The 16,523-nt window shown below is 38.8% G+C and overlaps 1 long non-coding RNA gene and 2 pseudogenes across 1 annotated transcript in view; 2 read left to right on the top strand and 1 right to left on the bottom strand.

Moving 5' to 3' along the window:
• Window positions 1-1,283, top strand: part of LOC131786044 (uncharacterized) — a 12,230-nt pseudogene extending 10,947 nt beyond the window's left edge.
• Window positions 1-2,472, top strand: part of LOC136279138 (uncharacterized) — an 18,638-nt gene extending 16,166 nt beyond the window's left edge. Inside the window, exon 2 of the long non-coding RNA XR_010716745.1 lies at window positions 1,917-2,472. This is a non-coding gene — a long non-coding RNA (uncharacterized lncRNA). The remainder of the gene's footprint in view (window positions 1-1,916) is intronic.
• A 2,753-nt stretch (window positions 2,473-5,225) lies between these two features.
• LOC131786043 (uncharacterized) lies at window positions 5,226-7,642 on the bottom strand (annotated as a pseudogene).
• Between the last annotated feature and the right edge of the window lie 8,881 nt (window positions 7,643-16,523).

Here is a 16,523-nt window from a genome sequence, read left to right on the forward strand (position 1 = left end):
ATTTATTTACTACAAATGCATCAGTAGATGCTCACAACAACACCCTGTATACTATCTCTAAAACTGATAAAGCTCAGATGAAGGCTGTGGACATTGTAATTGGGGATGTTAATGATGATCTTAAACAACAAATGAAAAACAAAATCCCAGACGATCCTACAAAGACAATGGGTTTGTATTCACTTGTGTCTGTGGCAACTATGGCAAAATATGACTTGACAACTAATATTGATGTGACTGATGGACTCACTAATGGTGCAGAGCGTATGATAGAGAACATAGACTACAGAGTAGAAAATTCAACCAGGCCAAGTATTATTTGAGTATCATTTCCACATCCTGAAATAGGCAAAAAGCTGCGCAGAGATTATGCACATTTATACAAGAGAAGCATAAATAAAAACTGGACACCAGTTTTAGAAGTAACAAGACAATTCCGGATTAATAAAAAAAGTCAAGTGCAAGTTCTTGGACGGCAATTTCCACTTAGACCTGCTGCTGCTAAGACTATTCCTCGCTGTCAAGGTGACTCATTAGATGAAGCAGTTGCTGACTTTCCAGCATCCACAAGGGAGCATATGCATTATGTTGGTTTAAGCCGAGTAAGAAACAGTTCTGCACTACATGTTCTCAATTTGAATGAAAACAAAATCAAGGTTAGTGAGAAAGTTAAAGATGAAATGAGGAGACTTAGAACAGAAGCAAGTCTTCTGCCATTAGCAGTATAACAGAATGCAGATTCACCTGAAATAAAAACAATCTTATTTCAAAATGTCAGATCTCTCCACCTCCACATCGATGATGTCCGAAGTGATTACAATATTCAAAAGGCTGATGTCAACATTTTTGTTTCAACAAAACTTTGCTTGTTAGATAGAGATGATGTGTATCAGCTCAGGGGATTTACACTTTACAGAAATGACTTCAATCACTCCAGTATCAGAACTTGTAACGGAACAGCTGTGTACATTAAGAATGATTTGAACTGCACTCACCTACCGTACAGATTCAACATTAATAATGTTGAAATTACCATTATGGTTCTAAGCCAACCAATTCCAAATATTCATGTTATTGGTATCTACCGCTCCAAAACTAAGGTACCAATTTCACAGTTTCTTGATGCTCTTACTCATCTGCAAAACTCGGTGTTAACAGACCCCACAATTCCCACTATACTGATGGGAGATTTCAATGTTAATCTAATGGAGGGGTCTGCAGAACAAAAGGCTCTCAAAAAATATCTGATAACAGACAGAGGATACACACAGTTGATTGAGTAGTACACTACTGACTACCGTACACAGATAGATCACAGTTATGCAAATGTACCACAGCTTATTCAATCTGCAGGTACCTTGGAGTCATACTACAGTGATCATAAGCCCATCTTTATTTCCTTACTAACTGTTCACAAGTGACTTAAAAGAGAAACGTTATTAAAAGTATGTCCTGAAAAATACATTTGACCTATTTTTTTTAGAGTTTGTTGCTCACAATGATCAATCTTAGTCATAGCTACCATTGTTTGTTTTTGGTTTTTCGTCACATCTTTGATTTTTTCTACCTGTATAAGAACAATTAAATATTCTCTTTATTAAATAAGATTTTCTTCAATTTGGAACCAAGTTTGCATATCAGAAAATGACTTTAAATCTCATTATACATGGGCTGCTGTATACATAGTGTCCAATTTTCTAGCTACAAGACACAAAGAAACATTGCATGTTTATATAAGAAAAACACACTTGGTACGTGTCTGACATCCCTCCCCAAAACAAAGTGATCAACCTGATACAGAGGTGGGTAACTTCTTTGATTATAATGTCTGATAAGAGAGTGGGGTGTGGGTGAGCCAACAACTTTACTAAAACAATTGTTGTTAACACTTGTTGTATCTTCTTATAAAATTGCAGATCATTCTGAGCTTATATCACATACATTGGCAACTGGACTATGGAAACTACTAATACACTATAAGAAGTGGAATGATATACAGTCATGTAGTTACTTGCTCGTGGTAATTGACAGAGATGTACAGCACTGCAGCTGACTACATTCATTCTGGATTTAGTACCAGTTACTGTATCTAAAGCCACAAATAAATGAACAGTGTGAAAAATGCAAGCACAGCATCACTGGAGTTCATGCAGTTAATAGCACAATTATATAGAAAGAAGTACATGTATTATATTTGTTGGAACTTTTTCTGTCTACTTCACTGAAAACAACGATGTGGTCTTGAGAACTTAACATCAAATAATGTATTCAGCAGCTTCCATCCATTCATTAGTTATATTCATACTAACACCATGAACTTCTATCATGACTATTTCAACTAGTAACAATAACGTTTTGTACAATAGTTGAATTGTAATCTGTACACTTTCAACTATTTGGACCCTGTGATTGCCTTCCTCAGAATTATTTGTTAAATAAATTGGCTTGTTAAGGCTTTGTATGAAGCACTGATACTGGCAAGTGCCAGTTTTATCTTATCGTAGTCATAATTACCACAACAAACCAGTTGATGTAAACCACCGTAAATGCAATCAATTTACTGCCAGACTGCTGAATAATCAAAGATTTGAGGAGAACATTTGATACTTTCAGTTAGCTTGAGTTCGCCTGATCTCATAGTTTGACCCTCCTTCATAGTAAATCTAGTAATTCCTTGTAAACTAATTTAATGCATAATGGCTTGAGTTGCCATTGGTAAACAACCAGTTTTACTGGCAGACATATTAAGTGATATTTCGTTTTTCAGTTCTAACAGAAAATCAAGAACTGTTTTGAATAAAGCTTTCGTCTTCCCGTTTATAAATTTCATGTAACACGAGATCTCCCCACACACTGATAAATTTGCATATTCACTTTGTAATCCGATCTGCATACTTGTTTGCACACGTGCGCAAAAATTTATTGATTTTTATCTTTGATCTTGATTTTAGAGTAAAAACTAAATATGCATCTATCGCTCTTTTCGTTGAAAGTAAGTTATTGAAATGGTCTTCTTTCACTTGAGCTTGTTTTTGAGAAAAGATGATTGAAAAAACTTTACTGCGCATTGTGTTTACTTTTCCGGTTTCTCCAAAATTTTAACTTTTGGATTAGTCTGGGTGCTAAAGTTATTCCGTGGGCATTTTTGGAAGAAAGCAAGCCAGTGGCCTAACATGGTTCACTAGACCACAAGGAATCTAAAAATCGTTGTTGACAATTTTGTTAAGCGATCAGACGGTAATTATGGGGTATTGAAAAAGGACCTACCTGATTCAGCATGGAAACGAGGCTGAGAGGCTACAAGGGGCCATTATTTCTCTCCAATTCAGTGAAACCCACCCAAATTCACCAGATACAACAAGTAAGCAACCCTGAAGCCAAAAAACTAGTTTATTTTATTAACAAGGGTCATGTGATCGATCTTCTTGGTTGCTCTGAAGATGTCCAACATCTTTGAAGGTCGCCGACCACTCTGTCCCCTGAAGTGCCTGAATGCTTAGTCTGCGAGGTAGGTGGTGAGTTCCATCTTCGTCTTCGTATGCGACAGAAGCTTCTTCATCGAAACTCTTGAGATGTTGGTGGAATCTGTGATTCGATAATAGATGGGATCCTGTCCTCCTTGCCTTTTCTCTCTGGTGGCTTCTTTTAACGACATGGGTAAGTCATACCGATCAAAAATCAGGCGAATTTCATCCTTCCTGCCATACTTCTGTTCGATTGTGTCGACGAAGTGAATAGCAAGCTGCTCGCAGTTCTTCACCCATTCCGGCTTGTCCTAGGCACTGGAGCTCTGCCATACCATCAATGATGAACACCTTCAAATGCGACTGAGCTGCATTTGTTGTTGTGCCGTCACTAATGCTTCTCTGATCGGCTGATCTGGATGGGAGCTTCTCTAATATGGCCATAAGCGCACTTTTAGCAGAGCAACGCAGCATGGATCCATCTGCCGCAAACATTGACCTGGGCACTAATGCAAACTCATACATTCCTATAGTCTCCTGGACGTTAATACCTGGGCGACTTCTGCATACCATCATCATCCTGGCAAACAGGGACCGGTCTTCCTGCAGCTCCACCACCGTCTCCTTTGTCGACACTTTCATCTTCTTTGCATTGGTTTTCCACGTGGAAAGCTTACGTTTGTTCATTGTAGACCAAATGTTTACCTTCTCAGATTGAATGCGTTCTTTAACAAATGTATCAAACAACGCCTGTCCTATAACAGCTTGACAGCTTGCACAGGTCTGCCTTGATGTTATCAGGCAATACCACTTTGGTAACAAGGTTGAAGAGATCAGAGCTTTCATCAGCAAAAGGGTTGGTGAAGGTCTCAATGGTCTCCATCAACGCTTTGATGTTCTTGTCTTCTCGGGAAAGTACAGCTGGCGTGTGGTTGTGATGTTGCGTTTGGATCTTAGGAGCTACTCCTGCCATATCCTTTGCTTGCCCTGAAAGATTTGCCATTTCTGGAGCAGTGAGAAAAAACTTGTTCCGTGCAGTTTGGTTAAGTGTGATTCCTACCAGCCCTCCGTGTACTTTCATCGAACGATTGACATGTTCGAGCGCATGATCTGCACCAAGTGCACAGAATGGTATGTTGGTGTTTTTGTTTACAACCCAGTTTCCCGAAAGGAGCTCAGCGTAGACATCTGGATCGGTTTCGGGTAAGGAATCCATTTCTGCTAGATACAGTGGTACCATTCGTGCATAGTTCAGGCGATCATGCGCGAAGAAGTATTTGGTGAAGATCTGCAGGGCTTGAAGGTATAGTTTCCAGTCACCCATACGTACTGCCCTGATAAATTGAAGCATCTCCATTACCATGCGCATATACTGTCTTGTCACCTTGAACAACGGGTGTTGACCTCGCTTTGCGTCAAATTCTGCCACCTTCTCTAAGAGACGTTGGTTCTCAATAGCACTCATGAACTTAGTGTTTGCTTCCTTCAGTTCAATATTCGCTGCTTGTTTGCACACGTCAGCAACCTCTCTTGAGAGATCTGCAATATCCTTCGTATCTTCTTGCGAGCTCTCAAAGAATGCCTTCTGGTATAGCGCAAATAATGCTTCAAGAGTTACAGTATGGGCTACTTCACCTCTCTTGACATGGTTCCCATCGAGTATCTGTTTCACTGTCCCAGTGCCGTAGATATCAGCTTCAATCCAGCAAAGGTCGAGACCACTGTCTTCGATAAATGCTCCAATGGTGCGCAATTGAGCCATTACGACGTGAAGTTCTCCTGGACGGAGGATAAGATGTTGAAGATCATTTCTTGCCATCTGAAGCTTTTTTTTTTATGATAAAGCCCCATATCCAGAGAGATAACCGTTTTTCTGCCTGGACCAACAATGCTAGTGCTGATGTTCTGTGCTTGCATTAGAATAGTTAACAGGGTCGGCCATTCATGGGCTGGGGAGGGTAACAGAGGCGGCATTCCCACTTTCGTGACATCCATAGGGCTGCTAATGAGCGAGTTGAAGGCTGACCACACAGGAATTGTTTTGGAGCACGGTCCTCTTTCTTCTTGTAAATCTTCGTTTCTCTCTCTCAATGGTACTTCATCGTTTGCTTGTTGCTGACTTGAGAAGTTTCGGGCTAAGAGCCACGCAAAATCTTGCATATTGACAACAATGGAGATCTCATTTGGAGCAAAAAGCCCGAATGAAGGAAACACTGGACTTGTTGGTTTAGGAGTAGGACCAGGACATTCCATTATGGTTGTTATAGTTTCTGGCACTTCCTCCACTGATCTACTCTGATCTTTGGTGTCAACAAGCCTTAAAATGAACAGAATTGATAATTCCCCTATTTATTTAAGGTGAACGTAATACAAAGCGGGAATATAAGAAATATATTGGGACAGACCTGACTTTAAACCATTGCACTTAAAATTTTGTCCCCTGTTTGTTTTGAAGAAGGCAGATCTTACATGGACTAACAGCACCTGACTTTGTATTAAATATAGTAGCTGATGTCATGATTGCTTACCTTAACTCCTGCTTTTCATCTTGTGGATCTGTCCTCTGGTAGATTGCCATAGCAGTTCCATGGAGAGTGCGCTGTCCATCATATGTGTCTTCAGCAAAATCTACATTATCCACAGCAAAAAAATACATGGCGCCCCTTGACGATATCAGGCGGAAGGTAGACACCTCCATTTTCTTCCATTCGTTTCAGAACAGTAGCCTCTATCTGAGCTTCCACTCTCATCAACCTGTTGTACTCAACTGCCATTCCGAATCCATGAAGCATATTCACTAGCTCTTTGCTTCGGGTAAGCTGATGCACGGCCAGTCCCACAGCTAACTGTTGTGGCATCTCCCTCGTCAGGCGCAGTGTTTGGGACTTGTTGTTGCTGGTCTGCCTCTTTGTAAGACACATGGATATTGCCGTTTGGCACAAACTCATAGCGCGCTTCTTCACGTCTTCTGTCTTCTCCTTATTTAACCTATCAGTTTTTGGACCTTGAATAAGCCATACGCAAAACCGATAAAGTTCCTTTGGTACAATATCACCTTTGGGGGCTTCGAGTGTCCCGGTAAATTCCCACCGTTTAGATCTATTGATGGCTTTCCTTAGAGCGGCAGCAGCATCAAACAATGCTTTCATTTCTTTGTTACATTGAGCCTTGATATCTTCAGACAACTGAATGGCTTCCTCTCGAGTTTCCTTTATGGTAACCCTCTCAGCCTCATTCAATCGTTTTGGTTTGTGAAACTCGATGTCGGAAATTTCACTCAGTAGTAAAAGTTTTAGTGCTTTTCGACTGCATGTTGCATTAGAAACATCATTTGCTCTTAACACTTCTTCAAAAGTGCTTTGCTGGTCAGACATTGTAAGGATCTTTCCTTCTCTCAATGCTGTCTCTGTCATGGCGAGGAACTCAATTCTTGCCGCCGCTTCAATAACTAAATCTGAGCTACATTTATCAGATGCCGAAGCTTTCTTTATTACATTTGTAACGTTTTTAAGCCAACAGTTCTTGTGATATTTTATATCAATGGCATGTGCATCAGTTGCATCCAAGGATGTGCTAAGTTTCACTCCCAACACATCGTTTCCTGATAAGTTAATTGCTTCGTTTAATGATTCGCCAGCAGAAAACGTGCTAACATTGTGCAGAGGTTGTTTAACACTCCCTTTCTCCTCACAAAAGAAACACACATTTTTGTCATATGGCGACGTTTGGGAGCGGGTAAGCTGCGAAGGCTCTTTGACTTTTCTTTTTGCCTCGTTGGGACCCTCAAGATGTCTCTCGTACCTGAGTGTAAATGTTACTGCTCATCAGATCTTCCATTAGACAATCATGGTACATTTAATTTAGTCTCTATAGTTTCTACATTATTAATAGTAGAACATTGTTTGACAAGAGCAATAAACATACCTTTCCTTGGCTCTTTTTAGCAGTCCAGTATGCACAATTTCCTGATAGCAGCTTCTGTGCCATGATGCTTTTCTCTCTGTCAACTCATTTATTGAAACTGATTTCAGTTTTGACCACAAATCAAAACATCGTAAATCACCGTATTTTGCCCATTCCTCTACAAACTTCAACAATTTTTCATGTGAACTTGGATTGTGTACAAGCTGTTCACTTTTCTCCTTTTGGCATATTAAACAAAGGCTGAAATCAGCCATATCTACAACTCTACATTATCTGGAAGTTCAATATGGCGGACTGCTTCTACGATGAAAAAGTCAGCTGACCAGTACGTACTGCCAAAACTAAGGTCCCAGTCTTTTTTCATAATTAACACATGGTGGAACTTTTCATTGCTAAAAAATATATTCTAATGTAAACTGTTTCATAAAGTGCCTGCTTATTAAAAAAAATAGAATAGGAATGCGAAAAGAATATATATATTTTTTATAAATATGGAGGTTTTCTTCCCGAAATTTTAGGCCTGGGTTTTAAGTTAGCAGCCTTGTTTCCTTAATTAATAAAAAAAAGCAAAAACAAAACAAAACAAAAAAATAGTTTTCTGGCATCAGAACTGTCTTATAATTATATTTAAGGAGTTGGGCCACGAGTCCGGGATATGGGCTGACCTTCATTTCATGCCCAGCTTACAGCCTCGCTTTCATGCTAGATAGATCACGTGACCTCTGCTAATGAATTAAACTAATCCGTTGGCTTCGAGGTTGCTTGCTTATTGTACCTGGTGAATTTGGTTGAGTTTCCCTGAATTAGAAAGAGATAATGGCCCTTTATAGTCTTTTAGCTTCGTTTTCATGCTGCATCAGCTAGGCCCTTTTTAAACGCGCCATAATTATCCTCTGAACGCTTAACAAAATTGTCAACAACGTTTTCAGGAATCCTGGTGGTCCAATGAACACTACTTGGCTAATGATTTGCTTTCTTCCAAAAAAGCCTTCGGGAATTATTTATCAGACATATGCTCCTGGACTAATAGGCACGTGTTACACGCAGGTGTCAATGTGTTAAGGAAAGATGATTTATTATCACAGATTTCCTAACAAATTCAGTACAAAAAGTAAAGTGACACCAGAAAAACTCAGAGACTTCACAGTGAACTGTTGTTTTTATTGTAACTTCGTTTATAATTTCATACACCAAGACTCCTTATTTGTAAAGGAGGAATTGTAAAATCTGACTGGTCTCTAAATTAACAAAACCATAACTTAGGGAAATCCAAGCATAATGTAACAGTCGGAATGGAGAATAGAAACTGACACTGAAATCAATCAACATGACCAGCTCTTTTAAATACTTTAACTTTTTAAGCTTCGCTTACCGTTGTTTCTTGTCATTTCTGCGGCCGATCTTAAGTTATTGACTGTACCATAAAAAACCTAAAATCCCTCAGATCTCGTTTAAACACTGTACAACAAAAATTAACAAGAAATTAGTATTAAGCCTTATCTTAAAGAGGGAAGTAGTAATATTCTAATCACTGAATTTACATTAGTTGATTTCGCTTAACTTCCTAGTCTCCATGCAAACTCCAACACTGCACTTGAATAGATTACAACAGCTGAAAAATCCACATAAAAAATTTAAACGATCAATCCTTCACAACATGAGACTTCCTGGAAGTATCAAAACAAATGGGAACTGACAAATCTAAGACTGCGTGACACCGCATGTTTATTTTCAAACTTCGAGTCCTCAATAAAAAAAAACTTTTACTCTCTTTTACTGCGCTTTAGTACATATTGGAGCAGCTTAAACCTACATTTGACCATACCACTAAAGCACTGACAGAATTCTGCATAAATTTATTTCTCTTCCATCGTTTCATTTCGTGAGTGAGATCAAAACGGATATTTTCATTGCAAGGAAATTGTTATCATTCATTGTACCATGATTCCCAGAGCTAGAAACCTGGTTTAGCAAAAAATAATATCTCGCAAAGACTGGTGATTAATCGAGACCTAAACTAGTATCAAGCGGCAAAACATAAAACAAACGCGTGCACAACCCGCCAAAATAATACAAAGCCACCTAAAGTAAACATCCAGCGTCGCGCAGTCTCGTGCGCTTTTTATCAGTTTACTCAACGAAAATTAATTTAACGTTGCGCGAAATCCTTTAAGATCTGCCCTTGTCACTCTCGAACATGTAAAAATGAGCCTTAATTTATTCAGGAATGCTGACAAACTCTTTCAAAGGAAAAGACTCCAATAACTTCAAGGTCTTAATACCATTTGAAACTAAGGCTAACACTTTGAAAAATAACATTTAAGCTCCTGGCTGAAGTGATGTATAGTTCAAAACGACTACAGTACCGTGACAACAACCAAAACAAAAATAAGCTTACATTTGCCTCACGTCCTTTTAAATGTAAACGGCACAGAACAACAACAATACAGTTTGTCTATCCTCGGACTTACTTTGCAGCGACTGCATTTAGGACAATACATGTGTCACTGTTATACGTAATCGTAACGTTTTCCATTAAAAGCAACATCTCTTCCACTTCACCACCAGTAAGATTCTTGCAGTCGGGGACCAGTTTTTCCAAAACATCGTTGAACACGGTAACGTGAACAGGACTGCCATCAGTAACCTCCATAACCACCGAAGCATAGCGACGAACGGGGCAGTCCACAGTTCTCACGGAATAGCCGCATCTGTCACATCTCACAACAGGGGTTCCCATTGCTTGAAGAATCTTTCTGGAACATTTCCTACATTGAGGATACGACTCTACCTTCTCAACACACTGAAAACTTCGGATCGTCAAGGTGCTTGAAGCAAATCCTCCTCGTATTTCTTCTTCCGTTGCCAGCAGGATTGCTGACAAACATTCATTCATCTCTTCCGCTGTGATAGTACTGCTCACCACTGTAGAGACTTTCTTCTTGCCCAACCACCGTCGAACTTGTACAGGAGATATAGTGTACGCACAGCCAACTTCCACAGCGGAGATATGACCCTTCCATAAATCCAGCTCAATTTTACCCGTTTCATCTGCAAACAAGGCGTTGGCAACTTTCAGCCCCCTGGATTTTGTCACTGTTGGCTCAGCTACACCAACTATTTTCCCGCGGATGGACATCAGGTCTCCCTCGTTGGAGTTGTCAATGATTTCTCTTACCGCCATTCTCTGCTCCTCATCATTGCTCCCTACTTCCTCGAATTGAAACGAGTACTCCGTTGGTTGCGGTGAAGAAATTTTGGTCATATCATTGACGATGACTTTGGACCCATCCCACGTGTAAGTAAATCTCTGCAGCTTTACTGGCGTGCACGACCGCTCACTATCAACCAAAAGCTTTCTCTTGGTCTTCGAGTATATCAGCGCGGGGTAGCTGCGTATCACTTGAGGTCTGAAGAACCATTGTCGAATAATCCATAGTGTTCCGCTTATTCCTTCTGGACTCCGATACTTTGTGCACGTACGCTATTATGGCATCACGACATTCATCACGCGCACTAGATGAACTCGCCATTGCATCATTACTTCTCTGTACGGAACCTTCGCCTTCCCCCATTTGCTTTCCACTGCTGGAGGTTTGTGCTGAACCTTCACCTTTCTGAGAAGTATTTGACGTTTCTTCTCTACTGATCCAGTTCATCGCCGACGCAGGCTTAGCAGGTTTAAGTCTTCCACAGTCCTTGGTCTTCTTTCATATACCGCTTTTGGAAGACATTCTTACAACATACCCTAAGCCTTATTTCGTCATATAAATTTCTACTTGTGGCGAGGGTTTGGCAACTTTCCACGAGGGACAACACCCTAAGATCTAGTCCCCTCAACTTAGCTCCAAGGACCTCCCACTCACGCCCCTATAGAAAGGGGCCTTCCATATGCAAAACGTGGCTCCGAAAACACAAAATTTGATTGGCTGGACTAACGTCTTAACTAATTTAACGCTGATTTTCTTCTAAAAAATTTCAGCTGCCTCACCTCTTACCAAAACCATTCGATCGCACCACCTACAGCCGATTATTTTATTTACTCAGCACCCGCACCATCTATGTTATTTTTCTCTATAATTGAACGCAGTGTATTGATGGTTTTAATATTTTATTGCAAAGATATGTCAGAAAAGATAACGATGCAAACAACCCAGCAATTCTTAACTTTTTTGTTGTTATCGAAAGAACCTAGTTAATTGCAGCGCATGCGTAGTAAGTCAAAAATTGGGATTGAATGAAAAATTGCTTTCTCGGAAATACGCCTATTTCTTGGTAACCACTTATTAGAATTTCACGAAATTTGGCGCGAAAATACTTTAGGAAATAAAAAACAGGAGTATTGAGAAAAACTGAACTTTAACAAAGGAAATTCTAGATATTCCAGTGAACCTTCAACAAGGAATAATTGAAAATCTCTGTTAAATTATTAGCAAAATGGTATTAACATGTGATTATCGTTACAAGCTTGTTCATGCAAATTATAAAGACAATCTAATGACTAGATTTTCTATAATTAAACAAAACCAATTTTAAAGGCCTGTTTATATTTATTCATGTTGCCATGTTAAAAGCATATACGTCAGCTTAATCTAAAAACTAACGTTTGTGTTGTTAACTTGCTTGCTGCCATTTTTGGCGACCGAGGGATCAAGGGTTTTAGAGAAAAAGGAGAATGAAACGCAGGTATCAAAAACTGTGTTCAGCTACCTTAAGTATCAGCAAACATACATTCTGCCAGCATACACGATATACATTTATTCAGTACTGAGTTGGCAATGCATTACAGGGCAATTTCAAATATGGCTGCTTTTGGATGTTTTGTGACCGGAGAGAGACTTTGTTGCCATGTTTTGACTCATATTTCTCACGACAAAAGCGAAAAAAGACTAGATTAACAGTTGTTTTCACTTTAATTTATTGTGTGACAGATTTTATGACCGTTTCCATGCGAAACATCTCAGCCGGTCAGAATGACCGCGAGTCAGGAAAAGCCTCAAATTTACTCAGTGGCATTCCCCCCGGACATGTCCACGATGACCGGCGATGGTCGTACAGGCTTGTCAATGAAAATTTTTATTACTTTGTTTCTTTGCTACATTAGCAAACACTGTACTACTGCTCGTACTCTGAATATGACAATCAACCACAAAATTCCCCAAACCAGATAACATTAAACATAATCCAAAAAAAATCCTATAAGTCATCTGTCAATTCACGAGTTTGATCACAGAGCACTTTGATTCTTCTTGCGTTACCATGCTGATACCCCTGCCTTCTGCTGAGTTATCCCGGAACTGGCTAAGAGGGAGAAATAAGGCAGAATTTCTCCATCCAAGTTCACAGTGTTAAATGAGTACCGCCAGTTGAGACCGTCAGCAAACGAGAGGTTTCTACCATTTGAAAATAAGCATCCACCGAAAAACACGCATTCGCAAAAAATAGCAAACGGTTTGTCCAAAAGAAAGAAGTTCATCTTTTATTGATTGGATCATTTTTTTCTGAATAACTGGTTTGAACTAGAAAAGAATATGATTAATGAATTTACGTAACTAACAATGAACGATTACGTAACGCGACGCCGAGTACAAAAAACTACGAATACTTTAAACAACAAACTAAACATGATGAAATAACCAGAATTTAGAAAAAATATGCGGAAAAATTTACTTTTTGTGGCTACAAGGAGTTGAAAAAACAGAAGTTCTTTGGATACGTTAACTAAAGAGATAAACCCAAATTTTTCTGCCCAATAAAAATTTTACTTAGGCACATGTTAAAGTTAAGGCTTTCGACGCATCTCAAATGGTTTACGTTAAAAAAAAATGAAAGTATCCATAGGTTGCTTTGGAGTAACAAGGGTGAACAAATTCAACGAACTGAAACGATAACGGATTACCATGACTTTAGGGAATCTAAGAAAGCTTTGAAAATTGCATGGATACTTAAACATTTTTCTTATTGTGAATCTAAATGGAAATCCTTCTGCACTTTATACCTATCTAAGGTCAGAGGAATACTAGTTTTTGTTACTCAGCTAAAAAAACATAAATCGCGACTCCCCTTCTTCACTGTCAAATATGGCTGTTTATAAATTTTGTCCAACTCATTCCTTTTGTGAATATTACGGTGAGACATCGGCCATAAAATGGGCTATAAAGGCCCCAAAAATCGAGATAGTGCAAGCAGAGCTAAGTTCAACTAACAAACCGAGCCAAAAAGATATTTATTATTAAGAAATGTACCATTTCTGAGAAAAACCGAGAAAAATGGATTATTGACTGTGTCGGAAGGTGTCGGGAGCATTGATTGGAGGTCGATTTATTTCAGTACCCAAGAAAGTATAAAAGTCGGGTTCTTTTAGGTTAAGTTCTTTCCCAAAAGAATTGGTTCACACTTTTTTCTGTCTAAAATTTATGTTTAGGACAAAGATCTCTGTTGCTTTTGTGAAAACGCCCAGGAAACGCTTATCCGCCAGTTCTGGGGTTGGCCAGTAATAAATCATTATAGGAATAGCGTGCATAATTCATAAGTTTAGGTTAATTCGATACAAGCCTTTCATGTTAAAAAAACTAACGGTACCGCAAACCGTGTATGTATTGTATCGTTTTTTGTTTTGTTTTTTTTTCTGTGTGTTTTGTGCTTTCCGGTATCATTGATATTTAAAAAAATCGTACTAGTTTATCCCATTTATTGTTAGCTGTTCTGTAACCTTTCTTGTTGAGCTTCAAGATGCTGTGTTAAAGTAAGAGCCTTTGACATGTTTTGAACCACAGCAATCGCGCTACGCCGGGCACATTGAAAGTCGAACACTCAATCTTTATTCCTTTTTTTACTGAATGTGATTAAATTTCGAGAAACCTCGAAAAGATGAAGTTGATTTGCTTAAAGTTAAGAAACGAACTGAATGTCAAAGTAGTACGTTGAGTCAATCAGTAGCGGGTGTTTTAGCGATCATCGAATCAGGAGCGAGTAATTTTGACCTCTTCAGATGCAACATTAAAAAAAAAAGACGCGGCTCTTTATCGACCAGTCAGCATACAGTAGCTTTGCCCTCTTTGTCAGGTATAACCTAGGCTACTTTTAATTGATCGGCCCAACGACGCTGACAACGATTGAGTAAGTATACATTTTAATTCGTTTTCCATAGATTTTTAAGGTGCGCCAAAATGAAATTTTTTTGTGATGAGGGTTGAAATTCCTTCCCTCAGGTCTGGGTAGAGCAACATAGGTGACTATGACAATAGATAAGAGGAGCGGGTATCCCTTGCCTTATTAATCGGCTTGAATATCTCAGATAATCTTCATCAGAAAAGTTTTCTTACTAGCTGGAAATGTCTTCTCCATCATGGCCTTTTCGCCATATTAAAAGTTAGTATAAAAATGAAGTCTATTGGCCAAACACAACAGAAATAATGAAAAAATATGGTAAACTTTAACACACCGAAAGAATTCAATAAAACAGCACATAATAACATGACACAAACTTTTAATGTACCTTGAAGAAACTTAAAAAGACATAAAAGTGAGTGATGGTGTGATAATAAAATTGATCAAGCAAACGATTGAACAAAACAGTTAGTTAAGACTTGTTTTCCAGGATAGCGGCTAATTAAACTATGCGGCAATTCACTGTTCCCTCCGCAAATTCTGAGGGTAATGCAAAGCTATGGCCTCTTCGTACTTTCTTAGCATCGTCGCCTGTCTTTTCAATGAAAAATCTTGAAGAAATAAAAGATAAGTCTAGGCTGTTGTGAGTGATTCAAATATTTGACTTGCAAATGAAACTACGGTTTACAGAAACCAGAGTGGAATCGGATGTTATTGAATGGCCTTGAACTATACTCACGCGAAAGCAATTCGTATAATTTTGACCCCTCTGTAATATTGGAACCAAAGCTTTCCTCTTGTCATAACAAGTCTCCATTTCCTATGAAACGCCTGAATCAGAGGAGAAGCGATGGGCCATTTCCAATTATTCGGCACCAACCAAGTCAGAACGACGACACTTTTACTCTCCATTTCCGTGTAGACTGTGGCCTATCAAAAAAATGAATAGAGAGAGTCGAGTCGATACGCTATATAGTCAAAGAAATAAATTCTTAAAAATTAAAACCAAGAAATAGTATTGCGATTGCTTGGAGATTTGCGCGCGTCTCAACACTATTTGGGGAGCTGGCAAAGGGATATACTTCACTGTTTTAAAGTGCGCCAATAAGCTGCCAAAGAATATTCGTAGCTAGCACTGAATATCGAGGTTTTTTCCTGGCAAATTCGTTAACCATATGGTGTTACGCCAACGACAATAGAAGTTTTTATTTCTATTTTTGACTCCACAAAATTAAGCTTTGGAAAAGTAACCATGCAAAAAAAATTATTTTCGTTCTAGAACGTTCGTAGCAATGAATCCGTCCTATACACTGTATGATATGTAAATTAGTTTACTATCGTTAGAAGCAATATTTTTACTTCCTTTAGAGACCATGCCTTTTTCTGCTCGTCAATGTCCAAGTGTTTTCTTGCGTTGTCTCTGTTAGGTACCACCATTTCCGATTGTCGGATCACATCAAGGCAACTAGGAACACTACACTGTACAATACACTTTGGACAAGTAACCATATGAAATGGAATATCTTTTCTGTCAAAAGACAATGGGAGAATTATTTCTTTAGTTTGCCATGCTTCGGTTAGATCATATATTGAAAGTAATAACACATGGCATTGTGGTAAAACTACATAATACTCCGCCTATTTAACTGCGTTTTCGTGAATCCTGGCACGAAATAGGCATTAACAATTTAAATGTTTAAAAGGTGTCTCAGTAGCTTTCCAAGAAGTGAAACTGTGGCGTGCGTTTCTCCGATCGAATTTTAAAATTTGACTTTTCTGGGTTCGAAATGTTAACAGGGCTTACAGTAGACGACAAACGAATATTTTACAATTTTGAAATAACGTAGTATACTATCTCACTGTCATCTGACACTCGCCAATGTCTTTCTTAAACTATAATAATATGACGTACGAAATATTTTTAAACAACAAGGAAATCAAGTGCCACCGATCGAGGAGTTACATGAAAATTCTGCAAAGAGACAGGAACAATTAACTTGAAAAGCTTTCCCTATAATGCTTTTT

Source organism: Pocillopora verrucosa, chromosome 2 (assembly GCF_036669915.1).
Source record: "Pocillopora verrucosa isolate sample1 chromosome 2, ASM3666991v2, whole genome shotgun sequence".
In the NCBI taxonomy this organism is placed as follows: Eukaryota; Metazoa; Cnidaria; class Anthozoa; order Scleractinia; family Pocilloporidae; genus Pocillopora; species Pocillopora verrucosa.